This window comes from Pelobates fuscus, chromosome 1, assembly GCF_036172605.1.
Source record: "Pelobates fuscus isolate aPelFus1 chromosome 1, aPelFus1.pri, whole genome shotgun sequence".
Taxonomy (NCBI): domain Eukaryota; kingdom Metazoa; phylum Chordata; class Amphibia; order Anura; family Pelobatidae; genus Pelobates; species Pelobates fuscus.
The window spans coordinates 23,667,850-23,681,954 of NC_086317.1; positions in this window are offsets into that span (position 1 = coordinate 23,667,850).

Here is a 14,105-nt window from a genome sequence, read left to right on the forward strand (position 1 = left end):
AATTAGAGAGAGATTAGAATAGAGTATGTGTTTTCTTATAGCCGCATCCTATGAGTTTCCCTCCAGCACCATCTCTATCAGATACATGACGCTTGGGAGGTATGACTGTTTTAGTGTTTTTGGTCAATAAGATTACGTAATTAGGCCCATCATAATTGTCAGCACCAGGCCCAGTGTGCTCTTAATCCGGCCCTGCTAGGTGTAGATACCTAGGTATAGAATATAGTGTATGCCATTTAGGAGTAGGAGAACCTAAGTGCTTCAATCCGGAGTATCAACCCCGTACAATTTGGTTGACCCTCAGGAATGGAGATCCACAGGGGACCCTAATAAATAAAACTGTATTAGAAACCGTACATTCTTCGGGTGTTCTGCTATTTGATGCATGTAAAGCGATATCAAGTGATAGAAAGCCGTGGAATGTATGTGGGGATCTTAAGTGGGAGAGAACGTATGGGTCTAACGATAAATATATTTGTCCCAGTAGTAAAAACAAGTATGTAAGTCCAAAATGCCCAGATAAGGATTATAATTATTGCCCATATTGGTCTTGTGTGGGGTGGGCAACTTGGGGACAGACAGTAGATAAGGATATGATTGTTACTAAGTTGCCTACCAAACCGTATTGTAAGTCTATGGAATGTAACCCAGTTCATATACTCATAAATAATCCTGAACAATTTTTAGATAGGTTCGGTAACTTATTTGGGTTCCAGATATATGGGACGGGTTTAGATCCTGGGACAATATTATTTATAGGGATAGAGACCGATACCGTAGCATCCCAAACTCATCAGGTTTTCCATTCTTTTTATGAAGAGATGAGTGTGGAAAATAAGATCCCCCATAATGCGAAAAACGTATTTATAGATATAGCCGAAAGCATTGATGGTAGTCTTAATGTAACCAACTGCTATGTGTGTGGAGGTACTAACATGGGAGACCAATGGCCATGGGAAGCAAAGGAGGTAATGTATTCCGGTTCTGAGACAGTTGAACAGTTAATATCTTCTCAAACTGATTATCAAGTGAGTGTTAGAGGTAAATCTGAGTGGCGATTAAAGACCTCCATTATAGGTTATGTTTGCATAGCAAGGAAAAGAATAATGTTTAATACATCTGTAGGAGAATTGACTTGTCTAGGGCAAAAAGCTTATAATTATAGTACAAAAGATACAACTTGGTGGTCAGCTTCAAATGTCTCAGAACCACCTAATCCGTTTGCAATTTATGCCAATTTAAAGGATGTGTGGTTTGACCATCTGCTACATCTAGTTGGAGAGCCCCAGCAAATTTGTACTGGATCTGTGGTAAGAAAGCCTATTCGGAGTTACCACAGGACTGGGAAGGGGCATGTGTATTAGGTATGCTCAAACCATCCTTCTTCTTGTTGCCAATTGAAACAGGAGAGACCTTGGGAGTTAAAGTTTATGATGTGAATCATAAAAAGAAGCTAGCATCCTTGAATGTAGGTAGCTGGGAAGATAATGAGTGGCACTGGCTACCTTAGCACGCTTCATTGCCAATAGGAGGGATGTAATATGTGAGGGAACTGGTTAACAGCCAAACTGTATGCCCATGAAGTGTTATTGTATTCTAATACAGGGATTCAAGCCTCATTCTACCATTAGGCAATTATGGATTCCTCTGTAAAGCACATAGCCTTCTTACCAGGTAAACCAGTTGGGCTGTTGATAAAGTCCTCCATTCACTTCCAGTGCAAATAGAAGGAGGTGTATGTGGAAAGTTCAATCTCAGCAACTGTTGTCTGCACATAGATGATGAAGGGCAGGCAGTGGCTGATCTCACAAGCCACATGGCTAAACTGACGCATGTACCGACTTAAGCCTGGAACGGGTACAATTCTAGTAGTTGGTTTGGAAGTAGGTACGAGCAGCTTGGAGGCATCAAGACATTGGTAGGAGGAGTCATGTTGATTATAGTGTGTCTCTTTCTACCATGTTTGGTTCCATTGGTAATTAGGTCCATACAGAGTGTCATAGAGAGCACGACAGAAAGGAAAACAGCTGCGCATGTAATGGCTGTTTGCAAGTATGAACCCTTAGCCCAGAGAGAATATATTCAGAATGAGGAGTGCTGAAGGAATTTGTAATGATGCTAAGATGCTTACGAGGTCTGTTCTGATTCATGGCAACCTGAGGTGTAAGCAAACTATGGTTAAGTGATGCATCTGGAATTGTGAAATATCAGAAGCATCAAAGGGGGGAATGTGGTGGAATCTCAGTAAAATAAATTTGCTAGGACAAGATTGCCATGTGGCATATGTGTAAATGTTGGTGTATCAGTTAGTCAGTTACACGTAGCTAAGATACAATCAACACTGTATTGACCAAGTGCAGGAATGCAGAAATTGAAAACACTTCCTCCATTCTTCTGGGTGAGCCATGTGGTCTAACAGGTAAGGGAAGTTAGGCTTTGTTCAGCTGATTGGGTAAAGAGTATATGTGGGTAGAGTTAACTATAGGAGGAGCTATATGTCTATATTATGCATTTACACAGTCAGTTCTGGGCTCAGATCTTGTTGTATTTTGGTGACATTAGTCCCTCTGAGCCCCGGTCGGTGAATCGAATAAACAATCTCTTCCTTCCTGAAGAAACCTGTGTCCACTTCTCTGTGCTTGGCTTCCGTCAGTTTCTCCGGTATCAGTACTGGAGATGTATCTTCAGAAGAATATTGATACCTTAGAGAGAGTTCAAAGAAGGGCTACTAAACTGGTTAATGGATTGCAGGATAAAACTTACCAGGAAAGGTTAAAGGATCTTAACATGTATAGCTTGGAGGAAAGACGAGACGGGGGGGATATGATAGAAACATTTCAATACATAAAGGGAATCAACACAGTAAAGGAGGAGACCATATTTAAAAGAAGAAAAACTACCACAACAAGAGGACATAGTCTTAAATTAGAGGGGCAAAGGTTTAAAAATAATGTCAGGAAGTATTACTTTACTGAGAGGGTAGTGGATGCATGGAATAGCCTTCCAGCTGAAGTGGTAGAGGTTAACACAGTAAAGGAGTTTAAGCATGCGTGGGATAGGCATAAGGCTATCCTAACTATAAGATAAGGCCAGGGACTAATGAAAGTATTTTGAAATATTGGGCAGACTAGATGGGCCGAATGGTTCTTATCTGCCGTCACATTCTATGTTTCTATGTAAAGTTCTGCCTTGCAGAATAAAAAAATCATATCCTGCAGGGCAGAAAGCAAGTTATTGGTACTGAAGGGTTCTCAAAAGAACTATCACGATTAGTTAATTGATTCCCATTCCGTAGGGACAGATTTGACATATTACATGTACCTTCCATCAACATAAAGTGATATGTGTGCAGGAAAACATGTGCCCACCGATTAATTATTTTGGAATAGACATGCCCAGCCATGCTTCTGTTTTTCTTTTCTGAACATCCTGAATTTCTACAGAATTCTAATTATAAAATAAGTAACATAGAAAATAAGGAACAATCTGTTCTATTTAGGAATCCTTCAAAATTCATACCAGCCAGCAACATGCTATGAGTAATACATGGTATGCAGGAAAAAATCCTTGTTACCAAGAAATGTGCAATATAGTCACTCTGTCTAGATTGCTTTAAGGGTCACTGTTGGGCCAAAAATAGCGACTGTCCCTCCTAAATTGGGACACTTGGTAGGTATTTATTTCTAATTAAAGGGCATACAAACATCTAACTGCTAACTAATGAATAATTTTTTTTTAAGTGTTTTTGTGTTTTTCCCCTTCATCTGTCAATCAGTTCTTACCATAATAGGACATACTATTACATTAAGTGACAGGAGAACTCTCTTGCTCTAAGTGACAGAAACTACAGCACCTGCATTGTAGTTGCTGTGAGTACAGGGCCGGTACAAGAATTTCTGCCACCCTATGCAAAGATCCCCATGTTACTCACTTACAGAGACAAACACACAGGCAGACACACACTGAGAGTCAAACACTCACTGACAGACACACACACTCACTCACTCAAAAACTCACTGACACACTGGTTCTCACCATTACATCCAGACGTCCAGACGTGGTCGCCCCAGAAGTGCCCAACAGGAGATTTGAACCTGGGAACTTTGTGGTCCTGGGCCTGCATTCTACCTTTGAGTAAAAAAAGTTTTGTTTATTTTCAAGCTATTCCACTCCTGTTCATCTTGGCTTGTCTGCAGCACTGGGGGCTGCACTTTGGCAACTGATGTGCTTCACCTGACCCTGATCAGACATCAGCAGGGTATATAAACACAGCCTAGCCCTGTGAACCTTTTCCAGTATTTAATCCTGTTGTGTGTGCTACGTACAGTTGTATGTTTTGAGGCCCATTCAGTCTCCCTACCTCCCTGGGGTCCAGTGTGGGGCAGCTCCTCACTCCTCCAGCACGCTGTTTAGTATGCCGGGGCTGGAATGACATCATATTCCGGCTCCCGGCATCACAGAGGGCTCGCCGTCTGGCTCTGGCTTCTCCTTCTTCCTCTCCTCCGGTCACAAGCATTTCCTGGTCCCCCCCCTATGACAGGGCTCATCTAGGCGCCCCCACTTCGGGCACATGGAGGATCGGCCTGGCGCTAGGGGGTGGGGAGCAGCACAATAGCCGCTCGCCCAGCACTGCGGCTCCAGACAGGAGGACCCCACCAGGAAATGTTTTGACGTCCTGCAAGGGGGGATGGACTCTGAGCTAGGTAGGGGGATACTATAGCGTTAAGAGTATTCCTAATGCTACAATGTTCCTTTATAACTGATATTATTAACAAAGAACAAACATTTTCGGCAGCATTGTACAATGGGTGAACTGACAAATAAGTAGTTCCATAGATATTAAAGGAACACTATAGTCACCTAAATTACTTTAGCTAAATAAAGCAGTTTTAGTGTATAGATCATTCCCCTGCAATTTCACTGCTCAATTCACTGTCATTTAGGAGTTACATCACTTTGTTTCTGTTTATGCAGCCCTAGCCACACCTCCCCTGGCTATGATTGACAGAGCCTGCATGAAAAAAAACAAACTGGTTTCACTTTCAAACAGATACAATTATTTAAGGTAAATTACATCTCAATCTCTAAATGGAACTTTAATCATATACGGGAGGCTCTTGCAGGGTCTAGCAAGCTATTAACATAGCAGGTGATAAGAAAATCTTAATTAAACAGAACTTGCAATAAAGAAAGTCTAAATAGGGCTCTCTTTACAGGAAGTGTTTATGGAAGGCTGTGCAAGTCACATGCAGGGAGGTGTGACTAGGGTTCATAAACAAAGAGGTTTGACTCCTAAATGGCAGAGGATTGAGCAGTGAGGCTGCAGGGGCATGTTCCATACACCAAAACTGCTTTATTAAGCTAAAGTTGTTCAGGTGACTATAGTGTCCCTTTAAGGACCCAGTTCCATAGATATTAAGGTCCTCGTGATCACATGGCTGGAATAGCCGGCTTATTCAGTGTCTGCAGGGGGACTGCTTGAGCTCTCAGGCTGTTCCCCTAGTGCCTGCAAAAACTTTGAAAAGTTAGTAAAAGTGATTAAAAAGTGTAATAAAGTAAATAAAAGCAATTAGATCATATATATATATATATATATATATATATATATTATATAATTATGAATATATACAATTAAATAATTAGTACATTAATTCATACATATATGTATCTATATAGCTAGCTACTGTGTGTGTATATATATATATATATATATATATATACATAAATAAAAATAATTTATATATATATTTAAATAATACATATATATTTATATAATATTTTTACATAATAAAGTCATATAATTAATTACAATTTGAGGCACTTGCCTTACAACCCAGGCTGAAAGCCCAGAGAATTTGTTTCACAAGTCCTATATTTGACTGTAGCTTTCCAAGATTCTATAAAACCTGTACATAAGGGGTACTGATTTACTCAGGATACTTTGCTAAATACAAATATTGGTGTTTTAAAACAGTAAAACATATCACAACAAAGATATCGTCAGTGAAAGTGCAGTTTTTTGCATATTTTCCACACAAACAGCACTTTCACGGATGATATAATTGTTGTGATACATTTACTGTTTTGAAACACTGATACTTGTATGCAGCTACGTCTCCCGAGTATAACAGTACTCAGTCACAAACACAGGCCAAAATTAGCGTTCAATTTCGTTTTTTTGTATTTTTCACACATGGACAAATATGAACGCCAACTTTGGCCAGTGTTTGTGACTAAGTGGCTACTAAAAATGTCTGGATATACCCTATTTGTAATACCTTTGTCTAATTTTGCAAATGGTATGCCATCATGGGGGTCATTTTCATTCCTGGGCTACCATACGGTCTCAAAGGCAACATAACCAATCTGGCGAATTTTAATGTGTATAAACTGAAAAATTTTACTTGCTACATTGGGCACTGTAACTTTCTAAAACACCTTAAAACCTGTACATTGGGGGTACTGTTTTACCCGTGAGACATCGTTGAATACAAATATGTGTACTTTATTGCAGTAACAGTATTATGACATTCACAGTTAGAATGCCATGCAGAACTAAAAAAAACAAAATTTCTTAATGTCTCAATTATTTTTATATTTTATTCATATTAAATTATGTCTAATTTAATAAATATTGGACGTGACATGAAAGCCCTGTTTCTCCTGAAAAAATTGATATATATAATAAGTGTGGGTGTATTTAATATGAAAGAGGTGAATTATGGTTGAACAGACATGTAGTGCAAATTCCAGGTTTTGTTTACGTTTTGTTTAGAGCACAACTTGTACAATTGGCTCAGTCCTTAAGGGGTTAATTAAATAACCAAATATTGTGTCACGTCACAGTCCTTGCAACCAGCAGATGCCTGCTGATGCTTTTGCAGCTTCTTGTCCAATCAGATTATTCACATAAAGAATCTTTGAGGACAAGAAGTTAATGCGTGGTGAGAGACGCACTATGCCAATTAAACACTTCTCAAAGGGAAGCAACTGAATTCCTATGAGTAGCACTTAATGACTTTTTCGACATCCTCATGGACGTCGATCGTCACATGACCGAGTGAAACTCGGTTGCTGCAGTGGAAGCTCTACTATCGGCACACAGAAAGGCGGCCACCTGAGGTGTGTCTAGTGCTGAAATGGAAACATTGTTGTATCTATTTAACGGCAATGTTTCACATTGCAGGACTAAAGCTGAAGGGCTGCATCACCTAGACCACTTCACTGGGATGAAGTGGTCCGGGTCCCTTTAGTGGTCCTTTAACCCCTTAAGGACCAAGTTTCTGGAATAAAAGGGAATCATGACATGTCACACACGTCATGTGTCCTTAAGGGGTTAAAAGAGCACTGAGTTTCTGCTGTTCACTAAATCCATCATATAGAAAAACAACAAGTCTTCTAACATAGCCTATATTGTTAGATATGGAACTGTCTGCCCACACCTCGGAATGTAGCTCTGAGGGATTCCATACATACTGAAGTACTAGAACTGACCAGACTCTAGAAGATGGATCAAGGTAGACTACATGTTTCCAAGCAGCGCATCTTATGTTTTTCCTTTAAATTGATTTGTTAACCAAATTGGAATCACACATGCCCAACAATAAGGATAACGTCCACTTAGGTGCACCAAGTAGAGAGGGGCGAGTTCCCAGCAATTCAATAGATATAGAAAACCTGGACACACAAGATGGTATCAAACTATTTATTTCAAGAGCAGGTACAGCAATGTTTCAGCTCAGTGTCTGAGCCTTTAATAAGCCTGTACCTGTTCTCGAAATAAATTCTGCTATTTTTGAATACTAGATTGTGTGCCAAGGTGTTCTATCTCTATTTCCGTTAAACTGTCAGGATGGGGTGAGCCGAACACACAGAGAATAGAGAAACAGCTAGTAGGTAGGATGTAAAAGAAAGAGAGAGATGTATACCAGACCTTTGAGTGGGCAGGCTTAACATGTGCCCAAGATAGGCAAAAATACAGCGACACATAGAAGCCAAGGTCAAGGATTCCAGAAGAACAACGTAATAACATTCCGAGGTCAGGGATACCAGAAAAACTGAGTAGTCAAAACTAAGCCAGGTCAAAAACAGGAACACTAATAAACTCAGCACACACTCTTGAGTAACGGAAACCACGACAGGGGCCAGGGCAGTTACCCCAAGAAAGAAGGAAGTATATATAGGGATAACCATCAGTCTATTGGACAACATCATCACCATACACCAAATCACACAAAGGGGTAAGGAGGGGAGGGGAGGGGAGGGGAGGGGGGGGGGGAGGGCGGGCAGAGAAGGGAGCCTGATGTATCACACAAAAATTACCCTATAAATGTTATCTACAAAACACACATTATTACAGGGTCCTGTAACTTTGAAGGACTCCTGCACTATGGACATGGTTGAGCAAGTCCATTATTTAGAGCTGAAGAACGCCACAAAGCCTTTGAGTTGGAGGGAGTACATTGCACCACATTCAGTTGGACAGGATCCCGAACATCAAGGCACCCACTGGAGCCTGCAACTGTCACTCAGCAGATGGAGGTATGACAGATTGAAGCTTGCTGAGCCATGGGTCATTTGCCCAGTCTTAGATATATCTCTATATCTGGATCATTAAAACTAGCAAGCTCCTTATTTTTGCATTCTTCTTCTTAAACATTCAAAAACGGGGTGGCAGGTACTATCCCTTCTAAGCAAATGTATTGCTTAGATTGTATTGCTGGATTGGTTTCCGTTCTCCACCTGTGATTCACATTAATAAAGATCTCGTGATTATGCACACCGACTGAATGGGTGCAGAATGTTTGGGAGTTCCCATGGCAACTAGAAATTCCCTAGGACACGGGTTCTCAAGCCAATTCCCATACATTACCAACAGTTCAGTTTGCTTATATGAAAAGTAAAACAATTGGGAAACCCCTAAATCCTAAACCAATGTGATTTCACAAAGACTGAACAAAGGATTGGATATGTGCACAAAAAAAACATGCTAGGCTACACATATGGAACCATTACAAAATACTGACCGTGACCGATTGCAATTCAAAAATGTCCAGAAAAGAATGTGGAGCAATCAGCAAGCCCAGTCCATCGGCTTTCATGGTGATTGGTCTACCTTCCCCCAATTACTCTTAGTATATGGCTCATTGAATTAAAGAATCACTGTCATTATATATTTTTAATATCTTGATATATATATTTTTTAATGCATGTTTATTGAAATTTTTGAAGAAATTCTTTGCCTACCTTTCTTGTTTTTTTGTTTTGAAAATGTTGCAGACATAAAGAGCAAACGATATTGAAAAGCAACGAACAATTGCAAAATAGCGAGCACAGGGTCCGATAACTGACGATCTGACAAAATAAAGAGTAATAAAACATTTTAATGTCAGTCTTCCTTTATAGATTGAAATGGATTTTAATAATATGATTCATAAGTAGTAATACTTAGAATGGAAGAGTTTAAATAGCTTTGTCATATTTCTAGGTTGATCACATTTGTGTGCGAGTAATATGCAATGTCATGTGCAAACGTTGCAAAACGGCAGCTATAGCATATCCGAACAAATCTCAGACTTCTGGTGGTCTTTACATATGGGTACGAGAAAGGACAAGACCTTTAAAATGTCTTTGGGTTTGCCTTGGGTGTCTTTCTTTTTGAATATTTTTCTCAAAGAATCCTTATCTCCCCAACATTCCTTATACTCAGAAGAATGGAAACTATGCCAGCCTACTGCTTTTGCCGGTTAGAAAGCAATATATATTATATCATGTATGTTGCAATACTTGCCCTTTCATATTTACTGTGAGAGAAAGTCTGGTTTGGTGTTTAATGAGAGATATATTAGACCAGCATTAATACAATGTTTTACCTATTGTGATATAAAACCCATTGGAGCATGTCTGAACATGTCTGTGTGTGAAGTTCGAAAGGAATGAGCCCAAGAACAAAAACGATTTATTGTAATCCACGACTGAAACACCTGTACTAGCACAGAAAGGGAGGGGATGGAATGGCATGCGAATATCAGAAGAATTTGGGGATTGCCAAAGATGTGGGAATGCAGATTCCAATTTACTATTTTCCAGCTTAAATTATTTAAAACATACATTGTTTAACCTCTGAATTGGCACTGAGAATAAATACAAATACAAACTATTATTAAATGTAAAGATGGATTACTGTCTTCAATGTTCTTATTAAAGGGACACTCCAGGCACCCAGACCACTTCTGCCCATTGGAGTGGTCTGGGTGCCAACTCCCACTACCCTTAACCCTGCAACTGTAATTATTGCAGTTTTTTTATAAACTGCGATAATTACCTTGCAGGGTTAACTCCATCTCTAGTGGCGGTCTACTAGACAGCCACTGGAGGGCACTTCCTGGATCATAGCACAGATTATCTGTGCTAGAGCGTCGCTCATTTCCCCATAGGAAAGCATTGAAAAGCATTTTCAATGCTTTCCTATGGGGAGCCCTAATGCTCATGCGTGGATTAGGGCTCCCTGGCCGGTGGGCGGGATCAGTCTCGTCCACCGGCCGACGCAATCACTGGGAGGAGCGGCGGCGGAGGAGGAAGCAGCGACGTAGGACATCATCGCTGCCTCTGGTAAGTTACTGAAGGGGTTTTCACCCCTTCAGCAACCGGGGATTGGGGGGTGGGAGGGAGAGGGGACCTGCAGTGCCAGGAAATCGAATTGTTTTCCTTGCACTGGAGTTTCCCTTTAAAACTTCACTTCAATATTACTTAAAGGGACACTCTAAGACTAGTTATGTTACTCTGTGTCTTTGGGTGCTACTTTCCCTCCCCTTCCCCCCTCCCCCCCTGCCACACCCAAACCACCAAGCTGCTCTTAAAGGGAAAATCCACTGCCAAAATACAGAATAAATAAAAAATACTGTTAGTAGCTATACCACAACTGAATATTTGCATGGAGTTAATTATTATTTTTTTCATTGGGGGCATACCTAAAAACAGCTTGCAAACCTGCAGTTTTCTTGTCTGCTGCCTTTGGAAGTCCTTCTATTGAAATTTGTACTTTTTGCAAAATGAAAAAATATAGGACATTCTTCACACATGAAACTTTTCTGCAAACTGTACGATGTAGGTGTCTGTAGTGTCCCTTTAAAGGGACACCATAGACATCAGAACAACGACAGCTTAATGTAGTTGTTCTGGTGAACATAGTCAGTCCCTGTAGACTTTTTCTTGTTTACTCTGCCTTTTCAGAGGACACCTCCTGCAGCAGTCACTCCGGACAATCACTAGAGGTGCTTTCTGTTGTTCCATGTTCTGCATGGAGATGCATAGACCAGCCTCGGCTGACATTTTTACCTTACTTAAAGGTGGGCGAGGGGGGGGCGTGGAGCTAAATAGTGTTTTTAACAACATAGCGTCAGTAATACACTTTTGTATTCCTGGCCCTACAGTGTTCCATTAAGTAGTGTCACAAAAAAATGTAGGTCTCCTGGCACCTAAAGAGTGGCTTTTATGTAGTCACTTCGATAATATGGATATCCAAGCTTGCACAGCAATGACAGACTGTGAGCACTGGACTAACTGATAGTGTTTTCAATAAAGTGAGAATTCAAATGTATCCAAGCGAGTGCAGGAAGGACAGGCTGTGGGTGCAGGAGAGACCTAGTTTCTGTTAAACTGGTTTAAATTGTTTAATGGAAAATGAAAAGGATCACACCAATAGACTCCTAGTTATTCTACCTTTTTCCGCTTCATTCAGGTTAGCCCCCCATGTAATGATGTGGCAGAGTAAACATTCAGATAGTTAGATAGACATGATCAAGTTTTTTTTGGCCGACCTAACATGCAGTGAGCATTAATAGTAATTTTTGAGGGGAGCCTATCTGGTCAATTTCCCTCCATCAATAATTTTTTTTATTTATTGTTTTCAGTTTAGTAGGTAATCATTAGTTCTATAATGATCAGACGGTTGTTTCTTTAGGTTTAGCCCACTTCTACAGAGACTAAGTATTTCTTAGGCCGAGGCACCCACGTAAAAATTCTGACAAAGAAATATTATATTTCTATATTAATATTATATATTTCTTTCAATCAATTTAGGCAAAGAGCTTATTTTATAGATCTAACATGCAGGATATCTAATATCATTTAAGGTAGACCTAAGTCAAACATTTGCCCAATATTTTATTCAGTTTGGTAACTATTTGTTAGATCAAGTACACTAAAGACGATAAATCTGTTGTTTTGTTTGGTCTTAAAACATTCTATAGATATCAGTCATGGGGATGAAGGTTAGGAAGCCCCCTCAGCAAAAAACAAAAAAAAATGCCCCATATTGTATAGTATTCAGTTTGATAGACATTCATTAAATCAGGTATAGTCAGCTATATTTTTTGTTAGCACTAACCTAATTTGCGATATAATAATGATTCTTTTGGCCCCTATGTGCTGATCCGACTAATTCTTCTGCATTAGGCAGACTAGCAGTAGGTTGTAGTGATGGGCCGAGAGCATCAGCTGACTGCTTACGCAGCCTATTACAGCCCCACATTGCTGCTAGAGTTGGTAGGACTAAGGCAGGGGATAAGACTAAAGTAGGGGGTAATACTAAAGCAGGGGCTACTCTAAAATAGTTTGATAAATAGCACTGGATGATGCCAGTCGCAGGCCCTGCTTTAGTCATACCCACTGTAAAGGAACACAGCAGGCACCATAACTGCTTCAACTCTTCCCCAATTCAATGAGATGATATGGTTATAGTACCTGCAGTATAACTGCTGCCTGCAAGCATAGCTCCCACAAATTGCAAACAGGATTTGTATGTCCCAGTGGTGCCCTGAGATTAGGGCCCTGCACTGTACTGTGTCAGTCAAACTATGCATTATGGGGAATATTAATGCAGTTAGGCCATGGTTTACTGCTAGCAATATGGCTCGCTCTAAATGGCCTGCTCGAGCGAGGAACGTACAGCCTCCCAGGGCCTACTTCCCTCCCTCTCCTAAAGCGAAGTGCCAGTGTGCCGGTGAGGGAGGTCTTTGATCTTCCCACAGGCCAGAGACAGCAAGGCCAGCTCTGCATGGGCCAGCTGGAGAGATGAATGGTTCTCCCTTGTAGGCTTCGACCCATGTCCCTCACAGCCCTCTGCATTCTGGTTTAGCAGAGTAGAACTGAGGAGACAGAAGCAATGTGATTCTCTCTGCAGCTCCTCTCCTGGTATATTAGTAATGGGAGAGTGGCTAATTAAGAATAATGGATAAAAAATATTAGCTGCTGCCTGGGAGTCTAACTACCACTAACTATCAGTTCATAGCTTGACATGCAAATGAGAAGAGACAGGCATCAGGTTTTTGAAATCATACTGCATTGCTGCAGGAGTCCTTAACAATCAACTCAGTTTTAAACTCAGTTTAAACAAGTTGAAAAAATGCGGTAAAGTAAGGTGTTTGAAAAAATAAAAATGTTAATTGTTTTTTTGATTTTTTTTAATCAATGAAAAAATAGAAAGAGAGTAAACAGAAGAGCAATCCTAAATCAAATCAATAAGTGGTGTAACCACCCTCTGCCTTTAAAATAGTATAAATTCCTTGCAGTAGCTTTACACAATGTGAGAAGATGGTATCAGACTGTATCGACTAGCAGAGTCGGACTATGGCTCAGGGGTTGCTGTCAGCCCATCTGCAGAATTGTATCTAGGAAGAGAATTCATATTCACATGATTGAATATGCTTTATAGTTACTCCATAACTCGATCGTATCTATTGTGCTGGAAACTCCCCTCTGAGATTTGGGGTTTAACATTTCTTAACATTAACATAATATGACTTCAGTGCTGCGGATTGTAGAACATATGAAATAATGAGCTATGGCTGCCTCGCTGTAGATATAAAGCCGTATTGTTTTCTACAACTCCCACTCCTTGCCCATCTATTGCAGAAAAACTATTTTGGGAATTGTAGTCCATGAACATCTTTGGGGGGGGGGGGGGGTTTGACAATTTGACAGCTGTCATGCCCAGTGACGGCAATGCCTTGGATGTAGAGCATGCTACATTACTTTCTATGAACTAATGATGTTCGGGTGTAAGTCCCATCAATCTCAGGCAGGCTGGGACATGCACTGCAGTG